The sequence below is a fragment of the Orycteropus afer genome, unplaced genomic scaffold (genome assembly GCF_000298275.1).
Source record: "Orycteropus afer afer isolate SDZICR_OR568_19922 unplaced genomic scaffold, OryAfe1.0 scaffold00024, whole genome shotgun sequence".
Classification (NCBI taxonomy): domain Eukaryota; kingdom Metazoa; phylum Chordata; class Mammalia; order Tubulidentata; family Orycteropodidae; genus Orycteropus; species Orycteropus afer.
In genome coordinates, this window is record NW_006921611.1 from 6,514,907 (window position 1) to 6,523,102 (window position 8,196).

Below are 8,196 nucleotides of genomic sequence, written 5' to 3' on the forward strand. Positions count from 1 at the left end.
GACTTGACAGAACATAACAACAAGTGAAGATTTATTTTTTTATTTAAATTTGGAATGCACTGTGATTCTTTAAATAATAGTTTGGATCTTATACCAATATGGAATAATTTTCAATAATAATAATGGCCATGTATATGTTTATATGCTGGGTTTTATATTTGTTACCTCATTTAATCCTCACAAGAAAGTCTTATAACCATTCACAACCAAGGAAATTGTGTCACAGAGAGGTTAAATTACTTGCCCAAGGTCACTTGGTAATTGGAAAGGCCATTTCTGAACTCAGATATATTTTCACATATTGTTTCTCCTTTGTATTTTCTCTTCCTGATACTCCTACTAGACTTCTATCAGCTCTTTTCATCTGTCCTCCTTGTCAATTAACCCCCCTTTCGTATATTCCATCTCTTTGTCTCTTTATGGAGCATTCTGAGATATTTCTTCAACTCTCTCTTACACTTTGCTAATTCTCTCTTCTGTGTGTTTAATCTGCTATTTAACCCATCTTTTGTGCTTGTAATTTCAGTGGCCATATATATTTTTTAAATTTCTGTAAGATCTCTCTGGATCATTTTAGATATTCTATTCTTTAAAAAAATGATGTCTTATACTATTCTTAGGAATATTCTTCTTTGATTTTTAAAATGCTAATTTTATTGTCTCTGTCTAATAGTTCTATTCTCTGAGGTTTGGGGAAATAGAATCCTACTGTTTATTTTGACTGCTGACTCAAATAATACATTGCTTTTCTCTGTATTTATAAGTTTTTTTAGTTGTAAACAGGATTTTTCCCCCTATGGAAATTCTTTGTGGGCTGGGGTGTTGAAGTTAAATTTTAAAGTGATTTTATATTTATTTCTGCCAGGTACCCTAGGGATATCACTGTCTAAAGACCAATTTTATGTTAATTTCTTGCCTTGGGGTTCTCTTCTAATATAAAACCAAATAACAAACTCATGGCCATTCAGTCAATATTGACTTACAGTGACCATATAAGATAGAGCAGAACTACCCATTGGGTGTCCAAGGTTGTAAATCTTTATGGAAGCAGACTTCCTCTACTTTCTCCCACAGAATGGCAGGTGGGTTTGAACAGCCGACTTTTTGGTTAGCAGCCCAATGCTTTAACCATAGCTCCACCAGAGCTCCTATCTTCTGATATAAAAAAAATCAAACACACTGCCGTGGAATTGATTCGACTCATAGCGACCCCTCCTTGGATTTCTGAGGCAGTATCACTATGGAAGTAGATTGCCCAGTCTGCCTTCTGAGGGGTGGCTGCTGGGTTTGAATTGCCAGTGTTCTAGTTAGCAGTCAAATGCCTTAGGCATTATGCCACCAGAGCTCCCCTCTTCTGATATAAACCAAAAACCTGTGCACTCCAAACTTGTGCCAGGGACATGACTAGGGTTTTGAATTTCTCATCATAGACTGTAATTTCCCTACTTAGAGCGCAGGCAGAGATGAGCTTTCTTGACGTTTTTCTGGGTTGATGTTTGAGTTTTCTTAGGCTATCTAGGCTTTATATTGTGACCTCCCTTCCAACCTCTCCTCTCACTCAGGCTTGAGTCCTCATTTTCTGTCCCTGTCTGGATGTTAGATCTCAGGTCTCTAGCCTCTACTGGATCTGACCATATCCCCAGGACCACCACAGCATAAATCCCAGGGCCTACTTCCTTTGTCTCTTCAGTACCTGGGAACTTCCTTTTCTATCTGGCAAGTTTGTTACCCAAACCCACTGCCACTGAGTTGATTTCAACTCATAGCAAACCCCATTGGTATATAAGGCTGTAATTCTTTATGGAAGTAGATTGCCTCACCTTCCTCCTATAGAGCAGCTGGTGGGTCTGAACTGCCGACCTTCTGGTGAGCAGCCAAATGCCTTACCCACTACTCCACCAGAGTTCCTTGTCAAGTTTTTTGGGGGAATTTAAAAAGATTTTTCCTTAATTTATAAACTATTTCTAAGTGCTTATGTGGAAGGATTTTTATGCAGCCATAGTTGGCTATTTTGTTGGATCAAGGAGCTTCCAACATTCTCTTTCTGACTGCTGCCTTTGACTGTACTGTCCAATTTCCAATTTCCCAGCCAAGAAACTTTCTTTTTCTTCAGCCTTTTCTAAAATGTACCATCTCTGCTTTCTTGTCTTAACAGACCTGGCTTTCCCCTGATGATACCCCTGTTCCTGAAACTCTCTCAAGTGAAGAGCCCAATACACCCCTCATCCTTCAAAGAACATATGCATCTCTGTTAAAAAGCAACAATAGTAAATTGTACACTGTACAATTATTTCCAACATTTCTGTGTGTTTAAGAAATTTCATAATTAAATACTGTGGAAAGTAAAAAAAAAAGAAGAAGAAGAAGAACAACAACATATGCATCTCACAGTCAGGCAAGAAGATGAGCATTTATTAAGGACATTCAATCTTCCTCTCCATCCCAACTTCTGTTCTTCCCTACTGTCCATACTGTGAACCCATTAATCATCTGAGCCTTAGCTGCACTGGGTGTTGTGAATAAAATCTCGACTTTGGAGATGGCCAAGTGAGATTTCAAAATTCCACTTCCATAATCACCTTTAATCTTCTCACCTACAAAAAAAAAAAGAAAAAGAAAAAGAAAAATGGGATAAGAAAGCCTACTTTTAAGAGATGATTGTAAGAATTAAATTCGATAATACATTTTAGATACCTTGCCACTTTCTAGCATGTAGTAATTGCTTATGAAATTTATTTTAATTTCACTTTACTTCCACTCCATTTTCCACATGATTGTGGACCATATGGCCGCACATTGGTCTTTATTATCACTCAAAACAACCGTCCTCTTGTGATGTGGAACTGTGAAATTCTTCTTTGTGCCCCTATCTTCATAACTTGTATTAGTTTCCTATTGCTGTTGTAACAAATTACCACAAATTTGGTGGCTTAAAACAATATTTTCTCACAGTTCTAAAAGCCAGAAATCTGAACTCAGTTATCACAGAACAGAAATCAAGGTGTTGGCAGGGCCACACTCCTTCAGAGTCTCTAGAGGAGATTTGGTTCCTTGTCTCTTCCAATTTCTAGTGGCTGCCAGCACTCTTTGGCTTCTGTCTGCATCACTCCATGGTCACACTGCCTTCTCCTCCGTTTGTCAAATTTCCTTTTACCTCCCTCTGATAAGAACATTTTTAATTGCATTTAGGGCATTCCCAGACAATCCAGGATAATTTCCTCATTACAAGATCCTTAACTTAGTCATGTCTGCCAAGTCCTTATTGCCATATAAGGTGATATTCATAAATTTCAGGGATTGGAAGTGGATATATTTTGGGGGTCGTTCAGTAACTAAGGCATTTGACTGCTAACCAGAAGCTTGGCGGTTCAAACCTACCAGTTGCTCCTTGGAAGGAAGATGAGGCAATCCACTTCTGTAAAGATTTACTGTCTTGGAAACCCAATGAGGGTTGTTATTAGTCAGAATTGACTCAGTGGCAGTGATTTTTTTTTTTTTTTTGGTTTTATTCAGTCTACCACAACTGCTCTCCCACTCACTTTCTCACTCCCCACTGAACCTGCTTTTCAACTACAACACACTATCTAGTCCTTATTCACTTTCTGTACTTATAATTTCATTGGTCTCCTAGAGTCACTCGCCTTCTCATACACTTTTCCCTACTTCTATGCCCGGTCATCAGTCATTTCTGCTACACTCTCCCCCAGAATCTTCAGTGTCTTCATTGCTTTGGCCTTCCACTATGTTAATTCTTCTAACCCACCCAAAGAAACAGAAGTCTTTAGGTGGGAGCTCTCCTAACTTCCTTTACTTTTCCTCTAAAGCAATCAACGCATTTGTTCCTTCCTACTTCTCTCCCTTTCTTCATATGTCTCTCCACTTTTGGTTGTCGGATGTATTTGGGGTGATGGAATGACTGGGAGAGGAGTTGGGGGGTCCAATCTTCTGGGTGGTGGGCTCTGAGGTATATGAAATTGTGTCAATTTGCCTTAGTTAAGAGAACACAGCTATCAACTCAGCCTGAGCCAGAGCCAAGGTGGGAGTATATGATAGTCAGGTTCTTGCTGCTGGAAATTATGGGGAGGATGCAGTCATCTACTATACCAGAATGCAGAAAACAAAACTCCTCACACCTGGACCAATAAGCAATATCATGGTAAATGGAGAAAAGATTGAAGTTGTCAAAGATTTCCTTTTACTTGAATCCACAATCAATGCCCATGGAAATAGCAGTCAAGACATCAAACAATGTATTGCATTGGGCAAATCTCCTGCAAAAGACCTCTTTAAAGTGTTAAAAAGAAAGTGGATGTCACTTTGAGGACTAAAGTGCACCTGGCCCAAGACATGATATTTTCAATCACTTCATATGTATGAGAACGCTGGACAATGAACAAGGAAGGTGAAAGAAGAATTCGTACATTTGAATTATGTTGTTGGTGAAATATAGTGAATATACCATGGACTGCCAAAATACTCACTGTCATCGAGTTGGATTCAACTCATAGCAACCTCTCCTTGGGTTTCTGAGGTGGTATCACTATGGAAGTAGATCGCCCAATCTTCCTTCTGAGGAGTGGCTGGTGGGTTTGAACTGTCAGCTTTCTGGTTAGCAGCCAAATGCCTTAGGCACCATGGACTGCCAAGAACAAATAAATCTGTCTTGGAGGAAGTCCAGCCAGAATATGCCTTAGAAGTGAGGATGGTGAGACTTCCTCTCACATACTTTGGACATGTTATCAGGAGGGACTAGTCCCTGGAGAAGGACATTATGCTTGGTGAAGTAGTGTCAGGAAAACAAAGAAAAAGACCTTCAGTGAGATGGACTGACACAGTAGCTGTAACAATGAGCTCAAACATAGCAATGATTGTGAGGATGGCACAGAACCAGGAAGAAATTTGTTCTGTTGTACATGGTGCTATGAGTTGGAACCTACTCAACAGCACCTAACAACAACTGTTGACTGCCTATTAGTGTTTCCCTACAGGAGCTTAGATTTTCCCAGAGATCTTCCAATTTGACTAAATCTCTCAGATAGTGGATGGGAATGAAGAATCCTGCATTTCTAATCCACTCAGGGCAATTTAAATGGTTGAATCCTTAATAATAATCTTCAGAGTATATGTTACTGCCATTGAAATCTCTTGTCTTAATGAATAGAACCTACTGAGACTCTTGGAAGTGGAGAAGGGAGTGAGGGTGTCGATGCTTAATTTTTCCTGGAGCTGGCACATAAAAGCCCATGGACTGGATGCTTTTGAGGCACCACATTATTAGTACAATTCTGTTGAGAAGGTAAGACTAGTCTGGACTTATGCTGCAGCAAAGTTCTTTTAAAAATTCAAGACCCTTTTTACATCTGTCCTTCATCTTGGCCCACCCCTGTCATGCTTACTTACCTATATATGTATATAGTCATTGAGGCCATCCATTTTGATTGAAAGTAGGAAATAATGACTGCAAAGACAGCCTTTGAAGTTTGGAGACTCCATCATGAAGAGGGCCCAGTATGATTATGAGCTGCAACCCTGATGTAAACGCCAATTCCATTTAAGTCTTTCCAATGACATAGACATCATATCCCTTTACCTTCTGTCTCCAGTTTCTCTATTCCTTTCATCTTTCAACCTTGAACTGTGGCCAGCTTTAGCTCTTGGTCCAGGGGGAAAGGAAAGAACCAGGGCTGACTCACAAAGACCCTTCTCTCTTTCAGACAGGCTTGGAGCTTTCAACTGGAAAAACCTGAGCCAAGCAGTGGCCTTGCCATACCTGGGCCCAGGGACAACACTTTAAGCCAATAGATGGGCTCCCAGCCTCTCAGAACCAGTAATTAAAAAAAGAGCTGTCATCTTTGCCTCACTTGCAACCCACACCCTTCTCCCTTTGCCTTTATACATTTATATTCCTCCTCCCATGCTACTTCCAACCCCCTAACTTCCTGACCCATAGACATATTTCCTTTTATAGTTTCATAGTTACTGCTTGGATCAGATGCTTAGTATTCTTCTTCTAGCACCAACATTACTCACTCATCCATCTCTGTCTGCTGTTTTCTGCTGTATCAGGTAAACATATTGTTTGGTCCAGCTGACCTTACCTTAGTCAGTACCTCTCTTGGAGTCACCTAGGGTAATGAATGACATTTGGACACTGCCAACTAGATATAATCAAGGCTTTCTGGAGATTCCCCAAGACGTCTTCAGGTATTACCTGCTCCCTCAGACTTGTTCCTTCTTCTACATTCTCTCTCTCTGTTATTAATATTACTAGGTACCCTGTTACTCAAGTAAGAAATCAAAAAACCATCCTAGACTCCTCTTTGTCTTCATCTGTACTTCCAGTTAATTTATGTTTCTTCTCAATGTTTCCTCCCTAAAGTCTATCAAATCACCTAGAAAATAGGACAAGAGGAAAGAGTTGGAAAATGGATGGGGGGCAAGAAAATTAGAGGACAAACCTGGAGGTTTGCCATCCAAACACTAAACCAGAAAAGCAAACCCATTGCCACTGAGTTGATTCTGACTCATTCTGATTCATACTGACCCTATTGGACAGAGTAAAACTGGTCCATAAAGTTTCTAAGGCTGCAATATTTATGGAAGCAGACTGTTACATCTTTCTCCCATGAAATGGCTGCTGGATTCAAACTGCTGACCTTTTGGTTAGCAACTAAGAGCTTAACCACTGCACCACCAGAGCTGCTACTGTTGTTTCTTCTTCTTCTTTTTTTTTTTTTTTTGCATTTGTGGTGAAAGTTTACACAGTAAATTTGGTTCCCATTAAAAAAATGTGATACATATTGTTCAATGTCATTGGTTATATTTTTCACAATGTTTCAGCAGTCTCATTATGTATATTCTGGTTCTTCTGTTTTGATCAATCTAGTTTCCCTAGCCCCCTTTGTTTTTCATCCTTGCTTTAGAGTAAATGTTGACCATTTTGTCTCACACAAATGATCATTTAAGGGGAGAACAGTACTCATGGGTGATATTGTTTATTTTATGAGCCAGTCTAGTATTCGGCTGAAAGGTGACCTCTGGGAGTGGGTTTAATTTCAAATTTAAAGGGTATCACAGGGCTATAGTCTCAGGGGATAGTCTAATTTTTACTGATCCAGTAAGTCTAGCCTTTTTTTTTTCTTCTTCTTCTTCTTCTTCTTCTTTAAGGAACTGAGGTTTGCTCCATATTTTTCTCCCATCCTATCCAGGATCATATATTGTGAACAGTTTGTAGTGATAGCTGGACATCAAGTAGTTCTAGCTCAGGAGAGACAAGGCCATGGTTCATGTGAATCTTATAGACTGGTTTCTTCTCTGAGTCTTTGGTTTCCTTATTCCTCTTTTTGCTCCAGATGAGTACATACCAATAATTACATTTCAGATGGGCTCTCACAATTTTTAAGACCCTAGATGCTACTCATCAAACTAGGATGTTCCACCAGGGCTTATCATCTAAACACCAGAAGGTGCAAAAAGAGAACAGAGTAAATAGAAAGAGGAAATCATTAATTAAATAATTCAATTTCTTAGAATCTTGGATTCTAGGGCTCATGTTTCCTTATTGAAAGGGCTCACTGTGGATGAAAATTGCTACACCCAATAATACATCATCACAAAATTTTAGAACCTTAGGCTCCAATAAGTTTTCAAACAAACAAAAAAGTTTCATGGAAGTTATCTAGTATCAAAATGGCTTTGGATTTCTTAATAGCAACCTGGAAAATTACAAGATAATGAAGCAATGTCTTCAACATTCTGAGGAAAAATTATTTCAAGAGGAAAATTATATATCCAAACTCCAATATAGAATAATGCTTTTTTAGACAGTCAAGGTGTCAAAAAATTTTGCTCTCTGTACTTTTTGCTCAGGGGCTCCTGGGGGATGTACTCCATAAAACAGAAGAGAATGCCAAAAAAAGATGATGACATGAGATCGAGTAGGTTAGGCATCCAGCACAAAGAAGGCAGAAGGCTGTCTCCAGCTCAACGGTGAGGGAGGATCACTCTGCAGCAGTCTGATGAACAGCCAGTCCAGGTGGAAGGTCACAGGTGGTAAGAGTGGGTCTCTCCGAGTTCCGGCAAGATGGCGGACTAGGCACAAGGACTGCAGAGACTCTCTTCAACAAAGAAAAGGGAAACCAATTAACACAGACACAGAAGATAATCTTGGACCCCTGAGCCTTGAAGGGAAGGATA